This window comes from Delphinapterus leucas, chromosome 10, assembly GCF_059928025.1.
Source record: "Delphinapterus leucas isolate spDelLeu-1000000601 "Yukka" chromosome 10, BTC_Dleu_Yukka2, whole genome shotgun sequence".
NCBI lineage: Eukaryota > Metazoa > Chordata > Mammalia > Artiodactyla > Monodontidae > Delphinapterus > Delphinapterus leucas.
The window spans coordinates 18,681,171-18,701,412 of NC_143138.1; positions in this window are offsets into that span (position 1 = coordinate 18,681,171).

Below are 20,242 nucleotides of genomic sequence, written 5' to 3' on the forward strand. Positions count from 1 at the left end.
TCTCCACACCCTCTTCAGCATTTATTGTTTGTAGATTTTTTGATGATGGCCATTCTGACCGTTGTGAGGTGATATTTCATTGTAGGAAACCAGTTCTTAAAACTACTTTATTTATTCTGAGCAAATGACTTAGCAGCTTAAATGTTACTAGGTGTTACTACTTCTATCAGTACTGTATTACTAGATTTCTACCTCTATTACTACAACTACTTCTACTACCAGTACTACAGCTACCATGTAGTGCCATGTACATAAAAGGTGCTCAATGCATGAAAGTGATACACACACACACACACACACACATACACACAGAGATATATTTGTGTGTATATAACAGTATTTCTCTTGTCCACTTTCTAAAAAGGCAGTTATACGATAATAATAATAACTAGTATTAGCATAATGAATTACAAAGCATAATTATTACCTTGTTTGAGGTAACACTCCATAAAGCAGGCAATGCTGATTTTATGCATCTTTTATAACAAAGGAAACAGAAAGGATGTCCAAAAACAAGACCAAGATATTCTGGTTCCAAGTTCAATTCTGTTTTCCTGCTCTGATTCCCCCTTTTCAAAGAGACTTCCTTTATGAAGTAGGGAGGAGTTGAGGATACAACATAGTATCTTCCCCCTACCAAATACCTATAAAAGTATAAACACAAATACTTTTAAATTTGCCCTTTATCTCCATCTCTAAAATCGCAAAAATAAATGTCAGCCTGAGAATTGTGTTTCCTGACATACTTTTAACCCCAGTCAGATAACAACATTAGTAGACATAATAAATAAGAAATTAAGTGTGGGGAGTGAAAACAGCATGTGAAACAAAATATGAAGTAAAGAAACATTCACATACATTATGCAAAAACTTGATATATAATTGAAGAGAAATTAGAAAGCAATAGGAAAAAGATACATGTTGCCAGGACAACTGGTCCTACAGATGGAACAATTAAAATTTGATTCTTACCTCAACCATACAAAAATTGTAATATACGTGGCGCTAAAACTAAATGTGAAAAGCAAAGTCATTCAGCTTTTATCAGAAAATAGAAAAAATATTGTATATATGTGGCCAGGAAATGATTTTCTGTTAAAAAAGAGACATAAAAATTAAAACCATAAAAAAATACATTTGACTGCCTTAAAAGTAAAAACATTGGGCTTCCCTGGTGGCGCAGTGGTTGAGAGTCCGCCTGCCCATGCAGGGGACACGGGTTCGTGTCCCGGTCCGGGAGGATCTCACATGCCGCAGAGCGGCTGGGCCCGTGAGCCATGGCCACTGAGCCTGTGCGTCCGGAGCCTGTGCTCCGCAATGGGAGAGGCCACAACAGTGAGAGGCCCGCGTGCCGCAAAAAAAAAAAAAAAAAAAAAAAGTAAAAACATTGGTGCATTTTAAAAAGTAGAAAAAAGATACGCTACCATTTAGAAGAACGTATCTGCAGCTGCCTAATCAACTAAGGATTAGCATTCAGATTACATAATTATCTTCTCCAAATCTATAATAAATAGACAATCACTCCAATTGGAAATGGGACATCTTTAAGAATAAGGAATACCTGGCTGAGGAAACCTAAATGGTCAAAAGAAACAAACACATGCTCAAATCCATTACTAAGCAGAGAAATGCTAATTAAAATACTTAAACATAATTTAGCATCTACCAGAATGACAAAAATTAAAAATATGTTGAGAAGATATAGAGAAAGGGAAGTTTCATACTCTGATAGTGGGAGTATATACCAGTTTAACTTCGCTGGAGAACAATTTTGCAGTATTTAGTAAAGTTAATGATATGAATGCTCTGCTCCTATATTCTACATCTTCATATGTATCTTCTAGAAACATGTATATATGCACAAGGAGACATGTATAAGAATATCTACAGCAGAATGGCTTATAATAGGAAAAGTAATGGAAATAAGTTTTTTTTTTGCGGTACGCGGGCCTCTCCCTTTGCGGAGCACAGGCTCCGGACGCGCAGGCTCAGCGGCCATGGCTCACCGGCCCAGCCGCTCCGCGGCATGTGGGATCCTCCCGGACCGGGACACGAACCCGTGTCCCCTGCATCGGCAGGCGGATTCTCAACCACTGCGCCACCAGGGAAGCCCAATGGAAATAATATTAAGTATTCAGTGCTAATTTAAAAATCTCTGATACATATACATAGTGAAATGCTAAATAAAGTTAAAATGATTGAAAAAATACAGGTATTGATATGAGTAATGCCAAAAATATAATATCGAGTAAAAATGTACAGGAATTAATACAGTATATATTTATTTTTATACATTTTGCCAACCAATACTGTGTGTTGTATGTGGATACTTATTTATGTAATAGTACTTTGGAGAAATGTATGACAATAGTGAGCACCAAATTTAAGGTAGTCATACCTCTGAGTAGGGAAGAAGCAGATTCTTACTGGATATATAAGGATCTTCAAATGTTTCTGGAGTATTTTGATTCTTAAATATAAATGGAGCAACCATGGCAAACAGATTTTGATAGATCTGGGTAATAGGTATGTAGATGTCATTTTTCTTTTAATTCCCTATAATTTTCATATGTATGAAATAACTCTAAATATAAAATGGAACAAAGATTTAAAATATCATAAAATAAGTTGAATTGATATCACAATAAAATAGAATGCTCTTTTGTATTATTAAATATTAAAGTATCTAAACTGCATTAGACCTGTCTAATCCTTAAATATTTCATAAGGAAATGCATTGTGTAAATTTGAATTACATTAAATATATGGTTATTTTGTTTCTAGGGGGAAATTTTCATTAACTTGATGTAGGAATGTCAACATGCAAACTTGTGAATTACCCATGGCTTACAGTACTCCAGATGAAACCTAATGGCCGTAACAGGCAACCAATATACCACCTATATCCCAAAACTTGAGTTGATGAGTTGGAAACCACTATCAAAATAATCATAATAATTCTTACTGGACCAAAGGACAAGTGTATGAATCACATTGTGCTGCTAGTCCCTTTAATACCCTGTATTCGAATTTCACCCAGGAGCTCTGAATTCTTCTTCAATGATGTGGATCCCTTTCTTTTGTCCACAGCCTTGGAGCTGGTGGTACCTGGCCAGTGGCATTCCATATGGGAATCCATGCAATTTCATTTTCTTGAAAACTTTCAAAGAGTGGCCTTGAAGAAGTATGGTCACAGCTCTTCAGAAAATAGTCTTTATCTATCTCACTGACAATATACCAGCTCTTAGTTTTCAATTTGATATTTAAAGCATCATATCTAATCCTGTGAGCAACATCCTATGTATTTTTATTGCCATCACTTTATATATGAGAAAACTGTGGCTCAGTCATATTACATGATTTGCTGAAAAAATGACAGAGTTTTGATTCAAATGCAGATGTTATAATATTCAGTTATCCAGAGATTCCCTTATACTAGACCACTCTCCTTAAGGGTGAGGGATAACAAACTGTTATATCAATCTGCTTGGGCTTTTAGGAGACTCATAGGCCAAACTCATACAATATTATATATAATGAGAATCATCAAAATCGTGTATTTTAATCATTTAGTATTTCATCATCTTACCCTTATATTTTCATTTTAAGATTGCAAATATTACACAAAGCCTAAATACAGGTGTTACATAAACATAATTTAAAACAAAAGCCTCTGAAAATTCCCCTGATCAGAAATAACCTCTAAGTAATGTGAAGCATATAACTATAATGCTTTTCATGAGTGTTAACATATTTATCATTACTATTACTGTCATATTTTACATATGAATCAAAAACATTTTTCAACTTGGTACTTTTTCAGTTATCTTGGGCATATTTCCCTTGTTCACACATTACCTACTTTTTTTTAATTTTCAAGGACTGTGTAGGTTTTCATTATTTAACTGGTTTCATATTGATGTATATTTAGATTTTTCTCATTGGTTCCTTTACAAAGGAAACTACAACAAACTTTCATGTAGATGTCTCCTCAAACACTTGTGGGAATGTTTATATAGAATAAAATCCAAAAAGTAGAAATGCTAAATATGAGGGTGTAAACAGTTTAAATTTTTATAAATACCACTAAATCACCCTAAGAAAAGACTAGCCAGTCTCATTAGTGTTATACTTCTAAGTAGGTTTAAAAGGCTTCAAGTCCTGTGAAATCAACGCTAAACAATTTTGCAGCTCATGATCCTCAATTATAAAATGGGAAAAAAGTTTGACAAATCTATTTCACAACATTACTATAAAGACCAGATAGAATATTATGCATGAAAGCATTTTATATAAGTTTTTATTTCAAAACCCAGTCTTTTAATTAAAATAGAGTTCCTGCATATGGTAAAAAGTACCTGCATATGTGTAAACAATACAAACGAGTTTTATAATTAAAAGTAAATATCCCTTCCACACCAGATGCCCCGTCCATTTCTGTGAAGGCACAGAAATGTTCTGTTTAAACACAACATAATCATGTATATGGTTATGTATATGTATATGTATAGATGTATCTCTGTGTATGTATGCATAGAGAGAGAGAACAAATTAGATGATGTTTTTGATGAGTGTGTCAGATTGTTCAACATCCATTTTAAACTCCTGATGTGCAGATGTGCAGAAGCTACAAAGTGAAAGCTTATATTCCCTAGAACTCCTTACAACTAGCATTCCAGATCTGTTTTATTCCCCAAGAGAATGATGCAGTGGGGTGAGATTTCCAAGGAGAAAATGGGGCAGAGGTGAAGCTTTTGTGCTTTTGTGTTTGCGGAACAGAGCCATAGCGGCCTTTGGTTTTTCTTGGCATCTTTACCAGAGATCTCAGTACTGTACTAAGTAACTATTTCATAATCTTCAAGAGTCAGGGCATGGGCCAGCTGTCTTATTGATGTGGCCTGGTCCTGGAACTGGTAATAAAAATGGAATGCCATTCTCTTCACCTTACCCTGATCACGGTGGGGACAGAGTAATATGGGTGCACCATTGATTTCCAGGGTAACAAGCCAATGGAACTTTTCAAGTCCTTATCTTTTTTTCATCACGTGCACCACATATAACCTCACTCAGTGTTTATCACTACTCACTGTTCTACATGACATTTTTTCACAATTTTAATAGCCTAATCTGCTTTAATTTAATCTGCACTGATGTAACTCTCTCCATCTTTTCAGTTCCATAGTTATTGAGTCATTTGGGTGTTAAGAATATATTTTTATAAATATGTTATAGTTCCTGATGATTTGTTTGAATTACACCTAGTATTAATTTTGTTACCTCTGTTATTCTTCTATTCAGTCTATGTACTGATTTTACAAATCAACAATTGTTAGTTTTATTCTAAGATCTCTAAGAACCGCTTGTTCTTTTTTTATAGTCATTTTTAAATGAAATATTAATTTATCAATAAGCTACATTACATTTGGAATTTTCTTCCTTACCTCCCTAAGATTTGTTTTTGTTTTGTTTTATTAAAATGTAGTTTACATTTAGTAAAACCATCCCTTTTTATAGTTCAATTCGACAAGTTTTGACTAATATTTAGTCATATAAGACATCCATCACTTCAATTAAGGTACTCATTACCTGAAAAAATTCCTTCTTCTGTTTCTGAAACTCTTATCCTCACTCTAGTTCCCTGATGACCACTGACAGTTTTGCCTTTGCAAGAACATCATGTAAGTGAAATCATACAATATGTACCTTTGAGTCAGGCTTCACTCACTCAGCATAATGCATTTGAGATCCATTTATGTTTTTTAATGTAACAGAGATTTGTCACTTTTTATTGCTGAGTAGCAGTTCATTGTATGGATGTATCACAGTTTGTTTATTCAGTCCCCTGTTATGGGACATTGGAATTGTTTCCAGTTTGTCTTGGATGATTAAAGCTGCTATTAATATTTTGGAGGCAGGTGTCTGTGTGGACATAAATCTTAATCTCTCTTGGGTAAGTACACAGGATTGAGATTGCTGGGTCATATGGTAAGTGTATGTTTAACTTTCTAAGAAGGGTTGAATGTCTTCCAAAGTGTTTGTGCCTTTTTACATTTCCATCAGCAACATATGAGCGTTCTAGTTGCTCCACATCCTTATTAGCTCTTGGCAATGTTGGTTTCTCATTGTGGTTTTAATTTGTACTTTCCTAATGACTAGTGATGTTCAGCATCTTTTTATATGATTATTTATCATCCACATATCTTTTTTGGTAAGTGACTACTTAAATCTTTTGTCCATTATATTATTAGGTTTTTTTGTTTTTTCTTTTGATACAGCAGTTTCTTATTAGTTATCCATTTTATACATATCAGTGTATATATGTCAATCCCAATCTCCCAGTTCATCACCCCACCACCACTTTCCCCACTTGGTGTCCATACATTTGTTCTCTACATCTGTGTCTCAAATTCTGCCCTGCAAACCGGTTCATCTGTACCATTTTTCTAGGTTCCACATCTATGCATTAATATACGATACTTGTTTTTCTCTTTCTGACTTACTTCACTCCATATGACAGTCTCCAGATCCATCCACACCTCTGCAAGTGACCCAATTTCGTTCCTTTTTATGGCTGAATAATATTCCATTGTATATATGTACCACATCTTCTTTATCCACTTGTCTGTTGATGGACACTTATGTTGCTTCCACGACCTGGCTATTGTAAAGAGTGCTGCAATGAACATTGGGGTGCATGTGTCATTTTGAATTATGGTTTTCTCTGGGTATATGCCCAGTAGTGGGATTGCTGGGTCATACGGTAATTCTGTTTTTAGTTTTCTCAGGAAACTCCATACTTTTCTCCATAGTGGCTGTATCAATTTACATTCCCACCAACAGTACAAGAGGGTTCCCTTTACACCCTCTCCAGCATTTCTTGTTTGTACACTTTCTGATGATGCCCATTCTAACTGGTGTGAGGTGATACCTCACTGTAGTTTTTTTTTTTTTTTTTTCCTCACTGTAGTTTTGATTTGCATTTCTCTAATAATTAGTGATGCTGAGCAGCTCTTCATGTACTTCTTGGACATTTGTATGTCTTCTTTGGAGAAATGTCTTTTTGGGTTTTCTGCCCATTTTTTGATTCGGTTGTTGTTTTAATATTGAGCTACATGAACTGTTTATATATTTTGGAGATTAATCCTTTGTCCATTGATTCGTTTGCAAATATTTTCTCCCATTCTGAGGGTTGTCTTTGTGTCTTATTTGTAGTTTCCTTTGCTTTGCAAAAGGTTTTAAGTTTCATTAGGTCCCATTTGTTTTTTTGTTTTTTTTTCCATTACTCTAGGGGGTGGGTCAAAAAAGATCTTGCTGTGACTTATGTCAAAGAGTGTTCTTCCTATGTTTTCCTCTAAGAGTTTTATAGTATCCAGTCTTACATTTAGGTCTCTAATCCATTTTGAGTTTATTTTTGTGTATGGTGTTAGGGAGTGTTCTAATTTCATTTTTTACATGTAGGTGTCCAGTTTTCCCAGCACCACTTATTGAAGAGACTGTCCTGGATATATTCTGAATACTAATCTTTTAATCAACATGTGATTTCTATACATAGGATTTGTCTTTCCTATAACTTGTCTTTAATTATATTAGAGTACTTCAAAGAGCAGACATTCATATATTTGACAAAATCCAATTAGCAATTTATTTCCTTTATGGTTTCTGCTTGTGGTGTCACACCTATGAAATATTTGCATAGCCCCAAATGACATGATTTTCTCCTTTGTATTCTTATGTCTTAGATTTTACATTTAAATCTATGATCCACTTTAAGTTAATCATTCTTTTGTGATGCAAGGTATGAATTGAATATAGTTTTCAATATGGTTATCCAATCTGTCTAGTGTCCTTTGTTATTTCTTCTTCATTGAATGTATATTTGTTGAAAATCAGACTTCTTCCTAATATTTTAACATCTTGTTCTTATTTTCCTAATAATTGTTTGCTCCAGTGTGAAACACTGTTTTTAGTAAGCTTGACATTCTCTTTATTTGTTCTGGCTTTTCATTAATATTTGGTGAATTTTGATTATGTTTTTATCTCTGCATTGAGATTTTTCACTAGATTGTCTGCTGCCATATTTGTACAGCCTAATTTGATGAGGTAAGTATCTCAGCAGCAGGTCTCCGGCTGTGTCCGATTTATCTCAGACATTGCCGTCCTCCTTGGGCATATTGTGTTTTCTTTTTCTTTATTCCACCACAAGCTTCCTCACTGAGCACTTGATGAAAGACATTCTAATCATTGCTGATTAACCCTGCCTCGTGTTCCCCTGGGTTTCCCTGGTTCCCCTCCTAATGCCAGCTTCCAGTGCCTCTAGGCATAGGCAACACTGATGCTGCCTCTACTTTGGTGATTGTATTCTCCTGTCTTCACCTCCACGTGTTCCCTCTATGAGAAAAAAGAGTATATACTCTTACAACAAACTAATCTTGGAGAATTTCATAATGCCCGGTAGACTGGTGCAAATCCATATGTCTCTAAAAGAGTATGAGGAATAACTACACAGAGATCTGAAAGAAAACCTGACACCAGAAACTCATTCACACATACCATCAACAGATAATCTAGAAGCCACAAAACCCCTTGTGCTTCATAATTCCCTTTTGGTTTTATTTCTCAAATTTGATGATACTATATCAAAAGCAGGTAACTATTATCACTTTAAATTTCATGTAAATTTGTGTAGTAATTATCAGTGCTTACCTAAATAATTAATATCTGCTCATCCTGAGCTATGTTAAATTACTGCACAGATGACATACTTTATAAACTTAATCTCTAGTAATAAGATTATAGTTACATACTTATTGATCACGAAATGTTAAGCTCTTTACTAAGAAACATTGTACACTTGTTTTCAATTCTTATTGTCTTTAAGTAACATAATCAAATATTTAATCAAAAAGCAACTTATTTAAAAGTGTTTGTTAGAAAGAGAATCAATATATTAAGAAATAAAATTTAGTGAAACTGTGTATTCCTGATAATTGTGATATAACTAAAGTAAAATGCTTATATTCTGAAACCCTAAGAAAATGTTTGACAAGAAACTCTTTCCTCACTTTTTGCTGGAAAATCAACAGATTTTCTGCAGTGACATACTATTCAAGAGTTATTTAGGTGATGTTAAACTCATGAATAAGGTTAATCGTGCAAGAAAATGTGATTACTTTACATAGCATTATGATGTTTGGACATACTAAAATAATTAAATGCTAAAGAAAATTTAAAACAGATTTTATTTCTACAAGAGACTAAACATTTAGCTAAAAGAAAAATATTTAAACACTTGATTTTTGTAGCTTTCATTTAAATGAATGGAGAAAAACTTGTCTGGATTATCATTTAATAGTTCTGTATAGAAAATGGAATTTTCTGTACATTAGAGCACTCAAAAGAAGTTTTGCAATCTCAGTACAGGCCTAACTAGATTTGCTAACATTACCACACCTATGCATTATATCCTGAGGTGTTCATACACATGAACACTTCACATTTGCTGGGACGGTTAAGAAAGCTTGCAGAACATATAGCACTGAGTTTCTGACTTTATTTTCAAAATTTTACTTTTTCAGGAAAAATGCAATCACTTGAATTAAGAAACTGAAATGGAGACCAATTAAGATTTCTTCCCAAAAGAGCTCGAAAGTCAACAAGTGCAAATAAAGAGGGAGTCAGAGAGAGTATGACAGCAACACATTGAGATGATGATCTCTCTCTTCTGGCCTGAGGGCCTGTTCCATAAAGCCATGTATCAAGGACCTCATATTCTGAGTGAAAGATGAGAGAATTCCTCCAACACACCACAAAGAATAGACCTGAATTAGCTTCCTCCAAGCAAAGAGTACAAGTGAGGGATCTGGAAAAATATATTCCTAGTCCTGAACTGCAAGAAGAAATTATAAATCCTCTTATTGATGATGGAAATATCCCAGACCTCCTAGCTTGATTAATTCCATGTCAGCCCTATGCATAAATGTTTTTCACTTACTTAAAAAAAAAAATCTGGTCTTTGATGTCAAAGCAAATTTCAGCTCAGAAAAATGCTGAAGGGACTAATCCTGAGGTTTGCCAGTTATTTGAGATAGCTCCATTTTTAATAGAAATGGCGTTTAAAAATTATGAATTAAACACTTCAAAAACATGTACCCTGAATCTCAAACCCTCCTTTTTAATTTCTTTTTCCATGCTTTCTAGATCATACAAGCAACAGTAGTCACGAGTGCTCTTTGTAGTTAGTTTCAAATGGTAACTATTATTATTGCTTAATACAAATTACTAGCCTCCCTGGAACTATCTCGTCCTTCAGCAAAGTTGTCTTGCTTAAATCTACATTTAGGTTTACATTTTACAAAATTAATAACTTCCATGAAAATTTGTTGGCCCTATATTATTATTTTTCTTTAAAAACAACGACCTAATTCTTATTCAAGTTCATCAGAAGATGAATACTAAAGACATATTAGTTTCATAGTTAGAAAGAAATGTATTTTCTCTGCATTTCTATGAAATGAGAATGAACACACAAATTCTTCAAATAAAAGCAAAAAAATGGCTTTGAATTAACAGAAAGATGGAACTTTGTTTTATAAGCTTTAACCTCCAATTACTGTTATGGGCATGCACTGGTAAATAGATAAAGAAGTAAGATTCACAGTGACAGACTGGGGAAAGAGGAATAATCCTACTAATTCAGAAGACATCTGGGCTTATTCAGACAACAGCAGTCAACATTTAGAAAATGTGTACGGAGTTCTTACAGATTTGTCCAGCTCTATCAGAGTACTCATTTTATTGAAGACATTTTAGACTTTAAACTGTAGAGTAAGCTTCTCAAGAGTCAAATTCTCTTTGTAATTGACGAAATCTATTCATCTAGATTGTATTTTTAAAAGGAGATAAAGAATTATAGTATAAGGATCAACTGGTGTCTGAACAGCCAGCAAGTTCCTCAAGATATGCTAAATGAGTATGAATTAAAATCAGGTAAGTACTAATTCTCTTCAAAATTATATTTAAAGTTAATCTTTTTTCTCAACAATAAACTTGGATGTTTTGTTATTATTTGGAACCTGGACACTTGAAAATTAATATTGCGATATATACGATAGCTAAATGACTTAATATTTTGACAAATTCTAAAAGAACATTTACTCTATCTCATGCCATATTCATTGAAAAACTAATCACTATCCCTGCACTATCTTACCCGTACTCTCCAAGCCAGAGTGAAGGTGGGAAGGGCTCTGCGAGGAAAGGGGCAGTTCTAACATTCTATTTAGGTCCTAGGTTTGATCCAAGTATTCCATCCCATGCCAGGAAGTCACAAAGATTTCCAGTCTCCTTCTTCTGTCTTTTCTTTTTTTTTTTTCGAGGTCCAGTTTACTCTTAACTTCCCCTAGTTAGGTTAATTTGGCTGTCCTGTGTGATTAATTACTGTACTCAGAAGTAAATGTCCTGTGTCACATCAAATTTCTTCACAGGTACTGTGTGTGGTCCCCCTGCGTTCACGTAGAGACATGTATGTGTGGTGACTGAGTAAAAACATACTCTCTCCCACCCCCTCATTTTTTTTATCACACAAAACAATTCCAAGTGAGGATGTATTCCTGGAGCGGCAAAGAGGAGAGATTCAGCGTGTTACAAAAGCATCACAATTAATGGCATCTTATACTCCCCCAAAGGGTTTTTATTTGAAAACGTTCCTTTTGTGTGTTGTCAAAATACCTTAACTAGAAGTTGAAAATAAGAGAATAACCTGGCAACCTTTCTTGTCCGTTCACATTTTTAGCCAGCCTTTTGAACATTCAGTGACTGCCGAAAAAATATTTTAAACTAATGGACGGAATTAGACTGTTGCTAAATATTGACACCAATGCAAATACCGACAATTACATTAATATCCGTACAGTTCAGGGTACTGTAATAAACTGAAAAGGACAGGATCATCTTAATAATTCTGATTGACTTGATGGGAAAGGAAATTCAAGATCGTGTCTTGACCGTAAGTTATCATTCATCGCAGAATAGAATAAATTAAAAGCATACAGAAGTAATTCCCCCATATCTAGTTATAGGTGTGAGTCTTACCTGTCAAGAATGAAATGCACCTGTTTCTGTGCCCAAACAAACTTCTTGTTGCACAATAAGTGATGTGACAGCAGCAAGAACTCTGACAAACTAACTATTGTTAGACAAAGAACCATCATTCTGGAAAAATAGCAAGTCCAAATTCTCTCCCAAGTCTACCCAAACAATCTAATCTTCAGTTAAAAGATAAAGAAAAGATTTGTCATTGGGAAGCCTATATTCTTTCCAAGTCTACCAAAATGTGTGTGTGTGTGTGTGTGTGGTGTGTGGTGTGTGTGTGTGTGTGTGTGTGTGTGTGTGTGTGTGTGTGTAGTCTATAGTCTTCAGTTAAAAAAGGTTTGCCATTGGGAAGTGTTAGTCCATATTTGAAATAAAAGATTAGTAAAGTATGAATTTAAACATTTCACAGACTGTATAATCCTTTCAAAATGGAGAGATGGAGAATTTATCCTGGGCCTCGAAAATTTTAAGGGTGCAAAATAATCTTTATTAGCTGTCCACAAAGACTGCATCCAGCATTTGAAAACTTGAGGCTCTACTTCACTGGTCTGTAGAGACTATTTTTCTTCCAACATCCTAGAGACTACGTACAGCAAAAGAACTGCAAGTAAATGATGCCATCAGATATAAGTTCCACGGGAAAGGGAGAGATTTTTGGCAATAACTTTGAGTAAAGGAAGTGACATAAGCCTAAACCTTATATCAAATGAGTATCCTAAAATACTGAGAGATTGATACAAATGTATAATCCACCTTAAACTGTTAATGATCAGTCAATCCTAAAGAGCTGAAACAGAGCTATAAAGAACCAACAAAAATAGATCTTTTATGAGAGTGGGAATATGAGATTGTAAGTAGCAATAGCAGGGGTATCAGTTTAAGACATACTTTTTGTTTGGTTTCGTTTTCATTTATTTTTCACTTTAATGATATAGAGTAAACTAGCCCAAGTAATCCCATTCTGATAGGATTAATTAGCCATGGAAACTAAACCACAGTTATCACTTCCTTATTGGTTGCATGGATAGCAATCTCTCTCATAGAACAGGGTGAGTAGCAGCAGTGGGAATAAAATATGGGACCCAGCTTTTGAAGTGGTACATAGGAAGTGTCAAATAGAAACTCAACTTGAGCTGAGAGAAGTTGGCATCTAAGCAAAAAAGAAATGAGGGAAAAAAGAAGATTTAAAACCATGTTTCAAAAAGAACTTTGTGTATACTTACTGACCCATAAAACTGACTGGATGACAATAGGTCAGAAACCTACTACATTTCTGGGAGGAAATACACTATTTTGCCAAAGAAATCACAAGCCTTAATACACATACATACATACATACATACATAGAATCCCTCTGACACTTTGAGAATTGAAACAATCCATAGGCTCCTAACATTCCACGTGGGAGAAGCAGGCTGAGAAAGTTGTGCAATTTGCAAAGAGGTCGTGGTCCCCAACATCTATTTCACATATTGCCAAAGAAGATAATGGAAAAATAAAAACATGTGAGAGGATACAGCCAGGGTTCCTGGAAAGAAATGGACCAGGGAAGGAGCTCTTCCAAGAGAGAACAACAGGACAGAATCAAGATACATCTCATGCTCACTGGGAAGGGGTCTTTACAGTTTCTGCCCAGTGTGATTTCATAATTGCCACGGGGCACTGACAACTCTATCTCATTCCTCCTCCTTCCCAGTGGGACTTTTGGCTTTTTGTTGCATCTATCTCATCCCTATTTTAAAATTATATACATTTTATTATGTAACAGGGAGAAGCACAGATATTTTGCCATATTTTACCCATGGGCCTCAGGAGCAAAGGAGCAACATCTGGACATGATGACGAAGATATGGGACTACCCGGAGATCTAGGACTTGAGCTAATCACAGTTACTGAATGAGACCGGGTTATCTCCCTTTAGGGCGGGGGGTGTATGTGTTCCATGTATGGGAAGAGAAAGTGAATGAGTACTGAGTGACCAAAGGACAGACGGCCAGCCACTGTTAAGATTTACCAAATATCTCTATGCTTCTCTACACTCCCAGCCCTTCTGGAAGTTAGGCTGGAAATACGAAATTCTGGCCAAGGTAATATGAAGGAAGGAAAAGTCATTTCTGATCTGTTAAACCCTTCCTCTCCATCTTCCCCTGCCACAGTTAATGGCTTTGGAGGCTGTGCGTTCTGTCTGATATGGCCCAAGTCCCCTCGTGGAAGAGAACTACCCTAGGGAGAGGTTGCACCAGCATATAATTCTGACATGACTGAGAATTAAACTTTTATTGTGTTAAACTCCTGAGATTTGAGTGCATGTCTGTTGCATTAATTACCCTGACTAATATAATAAGGTGACACAAACCCCAAAATTTTAATGTGAAATCCCCTAATTTTTCAGGCATAGCAAAGCATCACATTCATAATTGAAATTAGACATCTATTTGACATCTATCATCCATCTATCCATTTTTCTATGTATCTGCATTTCAAACAGACCTTATTCAAAGACCAAATTTCTACTATGTCCATTTAGTCTTGGCCAAAGTGCACTTTGAGTCTCAGTTAAGGTTAGCAAGAGTAGCTCAAGAATAATTCTATTCTTGACACCCTTCTTCCCTCAAGTGAAATGACCACTCAGTCTTGGGTTCCTCGCTGACCACTTAATCTGAAATAAGAGAAACCAGCTCTAGCTAGCTTATTCAGAAAAATTATATATTAAAGTATATTGGGCAGCTTATGGATCCTTTGGGGAGACAGAACAGTTATAGACGTTTCACAGCTAAGACCAATGCCCCAAATCACATGGTAGAACTAGTTCAATAGAGATATCACTGCTCCTCCCTTGAGCACAGACCTTTCAGCTTCTACTACCAACACTGAGAATGTTGAACACGTAAAGGTACTTACTCCTGCTACTCTGGAGCTTAGAGCTGCCACCACTCACACAATACCTGATTCTTTGCTTTACTGGCTTTGTCTTCGAAATCTAGCCTGTATCATCCCTGAAACGTGAGGCTGGAAAAGTGAGTAAATGCCTTCCCCAGAGAGCAGCAGGTAGCCGACACTGGGGGTATTTCCCAAACACGTGAAAGATGTTCAGGGGCAGGTAGCCAAAAGAAATGACCAATTTCTACTATAGCCACATATATACCGCTACAGTGGACTATAACAGGGATATAATAGACACTTAAATACCTGTAAATGGATGAAATAACAAAGAGTGACCAGGACTGAAGTATTCGTTTATTGCTATTCACACAGCATCATTTTAAATGACACAAGAGTGACTGGATCGTATAGCATGACCGCACAGCTCCCCTGAGTTCAACAGAATTATTCTTTCAGTCCCATCCAGTTCAATAGTGATCAAAGCCAAAGCTCCAGAGAACGACTCCAACTGACACACTCAGCCCCATCCTATAGACGAAGAAGAGGAGCTCAGAGCTTAATAGGACACTGAAGAAAACTGACTAGGCTTCCACTATCAAAGTGCAGTGGGGAATTAGAGCAATTTTCCTGACACTCCAGGCAAAAGTGGGCAGTTTGCCTGGATTATCTAGGTCACTGCTTCAAACTCTAAGATTCATTTTGCCCGTGGAGAACTGTCCTATTAGCTCCAGTTACCACAGAGTAACTAACTGAGAAGTATGCTCAGGGTAAAAACAGCCTCATTCCTAACAATCTCCTTTTAACTATGCTTAAATGTCCATGATTTTTGGTCATATTGATCTAGGCTGGATTTAAAAGAGCAACTCTTTGAAGACGGACTACAAATGCCACACACTCTTAACTTGCTATTATATTTAAGGCAGAATGTGTCAAATCAAACGATAAAAAACGAGGGGCCAATTCTCTTTCAGGCTGCCTTGAAGGGTTCCCCCATGATTATGGTAGGAATGAATCATCCACAATGATATTTAGGTTAGTAATGCGATTATAATAAAGTGTGTAATTTAGGTTAGTCTCCATTATGTCAAGAGAATTGCCACATATTCACCTCCTTCTCCGACTTCTCAGCTTTGCCCCTGTGGCTTACTCAGGGCACTGTTAATTGACACAATTAAGAGTGAAGACTGATTTAAAGGACCCAGAGGAGCCGCTGGGAGAGTGAGGTTTATGTACTCAGGAGAAGGTTTTATATACTCTGTAATAACTTCCTTCCGGATGCCCCAATTCTTCTCTCGATCAGTGAAAAAGCCAGGATGGGGGGTGACCAACAATATTCGCGTTACAATTTGGTTTCACTCATTTTATTTGTATTTATTTAAATCAAGGACCAATTTAGGTCTGGTTCCCTTTTAGAGGTACGGATGTGGCTACAGACCTGTCTAGTTCTCATCCACTTTCCCATTAGTTTTTTTTCTCATTAGTTTTTGATACTATAATAAATTATAATGAAGTGTCAACCCAAACCAAAGCATTTTCAGAAAGAGTTTTCCCATGCTGAGGAAGGAAAAAGATACAATGGATTAAATAAAGTTTCTTCATTAGGTAAGAAAAATTCATGTTCATTCCCATTAAAAGAATTTAGCTCACTGTTGAAATTCTTATTTACCAAGCAACCACTTGATCCATCTAGCTTAACATCTTAACTACAGAAATGAAGAGTGCCTGGAATTAAGTGGTTGTTTTTCACATGCAGAGTCAGAGAACAAAAACAGGGACCCACATCTGTACTTATTTTAGTTCTGTAAGTCTTGCATCTCTTCTTAGGAGATCAGCACTAGCAAATTGCTGTTAACTGGGATAATTATACAGTTCTCTGAGCAGCGAGCATAATAACACTATGAGTGTCCAAGCGTTTGAACAATTTGGACTGATTTTGTATGGTGTATAATTTACAGTAGAGATTCGGAATGTCTTCTTTTTTTTTTTCTTTTAAGGACAGCTTTCATCCTTTTGCTCTGGATCATTATACATGGAGACACGTATTCACAGTCAAATTTGATACAAATAAATCTAAACATCTGCAAAACTAGGATAATTTTATTGGCATTTACACAGTGCTGTCTCGGGCCATTTCTGGTTGTGATTGGCAGGGCCCTAGAAGTTAGCTGAAACTCACCCATGTCAAAATACGATGTTTAAATGGGTAAACTGACATCAAGACCGTAATGTAGTTGTTAAGAAATAAGTCAGTTAGGAAATGTGAATGAGAAAGATCATCTAAAAATGGTATAAAGAAATGCTCAAGTGTATAAAGTAATTAAATGCATATAACATACTGAGCTATACATAAGATGTGATTATAGGGCGTGGTGGCTTGCACTGTAGTCCCAGCTACTCCAGTGTCTGAGGCAGGAGGATGCTTGGGCCAGGAGTTCTGGGCTGTAGTGCTCTCTGCCAATCAGGTGTCCCCACCAAGTTCAGCATCAATCTGTGACCTCCCTGGAGAAGGGGAGCACTAAGTGGCCTAGGGACGGGTGAACTGGCCCATGTCGAAAATGGAGCAGGCCTGGAGATGTGATTGTAGTTGCAGTAAAAAACAAGGCAAATGAAATTTTTAAAAGTACATTTCAATAAGCTTCTTTCACTTGGTTATTCGTTCAGCCATTCAACAAAAAATCATTTGCTTTGGGGAAAGAGGGGGAACCCTAGAGAGTGCTGGAGACTACATGGCTGAACCAGACATTCTGTCCTCAGGAAGTGCAAAGATTAGTTTCTTGGTAAATATACATAAAAGGCAAACATAGTAGCAATCAATATTTCTAGGATAAAGTAGAATTTCACCCCTTCCATAGCTAATCAATTTATATTAATTGTTCTATTAGGTAATGATGCTCAAAGAAATCCAAGTCACATAGAAAGTATAGTATACAGATAAAGAAAATGACAAGAATATCATACTGCCTGCAATTAATTCACTATACCATTGTGTTAATCATAGCAACCGTTCTAATGGCCTAGTCCACTTACTGATAAAAAACTAGCTAAGCAAGAATTTAGGCATAATTGTAATGAACTTATTGAATACTGAGTTATTGAAAAGTTATTTTTCACACTGGATTTATCATTTCAATTTCATGAAGATTAACTTTAAAAGTTAATTTCTTAGAATTATTGTTTGTTGCTTTCTAAATCCAAAAACAAATTTCTGGAAATAAAGAATATCATCAGCCTTGGAAACTGTAATCAATATTTAATGCCTCCCTTTTTCCAAAGCAATTCTAAGATTTAGAGACTTAAATGGAGTATAATAGAAGAACATAGAGTTGAAATTGATTGCATCACTCAATGAACATGAAAAAAAGCTGATAGTGCAAGAAAAGGATGGGATGATATTTTCAAAATCATTTATTAAACATTTCAGATAAGCAAAAAAGGCATAAAGAATTATGTAATAAATATTTGTGTATCTACCACTGAGCTTAAGAAATATTACAGTTGTAGAAACCCCTGTTATAATAGTCTATGATTGCATTTTCATATACCTTCCTACCAATTACTAACATTTATTCACTTCTTTAAGGTAAACAAACTTGACTTTTTAGAGCAGTTTTAGGTTCACAGAAACATTGGGTAGAAAGTACAGAGAGGTTTTCATATATCCCATCCCCACACATGCACAACCTCTTTCCCCACCAGAGTGGTACATTTGTTACAGTTGATGAACCTACACTGATACAACGTTTACACCCCAAATCCATAACTCACGTTAGTGTTCACTCTCGGTTTCATACATTCTAAGTGTTTTGACAAAGGTATAATGGCATGTATCCACCACTGTAGTTTCACACAGAGTAGTTTCACTTTTCTGTGTAAATATATGTATATTCATTTACCCTCTGTGTTCTGCCTATTCATCCTTTCTCCCTTCAACCCCTGGCAACTACTGATTTTTTAACCCTCTCTATCGTTTTGCCTTTTCCAGAACACCATACAGTTGGAATTATATAGCATGGAGCCTTCTCAGACTGGCTTTTTGCAATTAGTAATACACATTTAAGTTTCCTCCACGTCTTTTGGGTTTTCTCCATAGATGATCATGTCATCTGCGAACAAGGACATTTTTTTCTTACTTCCCAATAAGCAGACCTTTTATTTCCTTTTAGTTCCACTGCATTAACTAGGACTTCCACTATGATGTTGAAAAGGAGTCGTGAGAGAGGACATCCCTGTCTTGTTCCTTATCTTAGTGGGAAAACTTGGCATTCTCACCATTAAATATATTAGCTGTAGGTTTTGGTAGAAGTCTTTTGTCAAGCTAAGGAAGTGCGCTATATTCCTAGTTTGCTGAGAGTTATCATCATGAGCGGGTGTTGGGTTTTGCTGATAGTTTTTGCTTCTATTGTTATAATCATTGATTTCTCTTCTTTAGCCCTGTTAATATGATGAATTAAATTAAATAATGTTTGAATGTTGGCCCAGCCTTGCATACCTGGGATAAATCCCACTTGGTCATGGTACATAATTTTTATTATACATTGTTGGATCTGATTTGTTGATATTTTGTTGAGAATTTTTATGTCAATGGTCATGGGAAATATTTCTTGTCTTGTAATGTCTTTTTCTGGTTTTGGTATCAGGGTAATGCTGATCTCATAGAATGAGGTGAAAGGATTCCTTCTGCTACTATGTTCTGAAAGAGATTGTGTAGAATTAGTATAATTTCTTCCTTAAATATTTGGTAGAATTCAACAGTGAACTTACCTGGGCCTGAATCTTTTTCTTTTGAAAGACTGTTAATTATTGATTCAATTTCTTTAACAGATATAGCCTTATTCATGTTGTCTATTTCTTCTTGTGTGAGTTTTGGCAGGTTGTGTCTTTCAAAAAATTGGTCCATTTCATCTAGGTTATCAAATGTGTGGACATAGAATTGTTCATATATTCCTTTACTATCCTTTTAAAGTCAGTGGGATCCTTGGTGATATCCCCTCTCTCATTTCTGATATTAGTAATTTGTGTATTCTTTTTTTTTCTTAGTTGGCTTGGTGAGGTGCTTATTGATTTTACTGATCTTTTCAATGCTGCAGCTTCTGTTTTTATTTCTCTATTGACTTCCTGTTTTCAGTTTCATCGATTTCTGTTCTAATTTTTATTATTTCTTTTCTTCTGCTTATTTTGGATTTAGTTTGTTCTTCTTTTTCTAGGTTCCTAAGGTGAAAGTTTAGATTAATGATTTTATATCTTTCTTCTTCTCCAATATATGCATTCA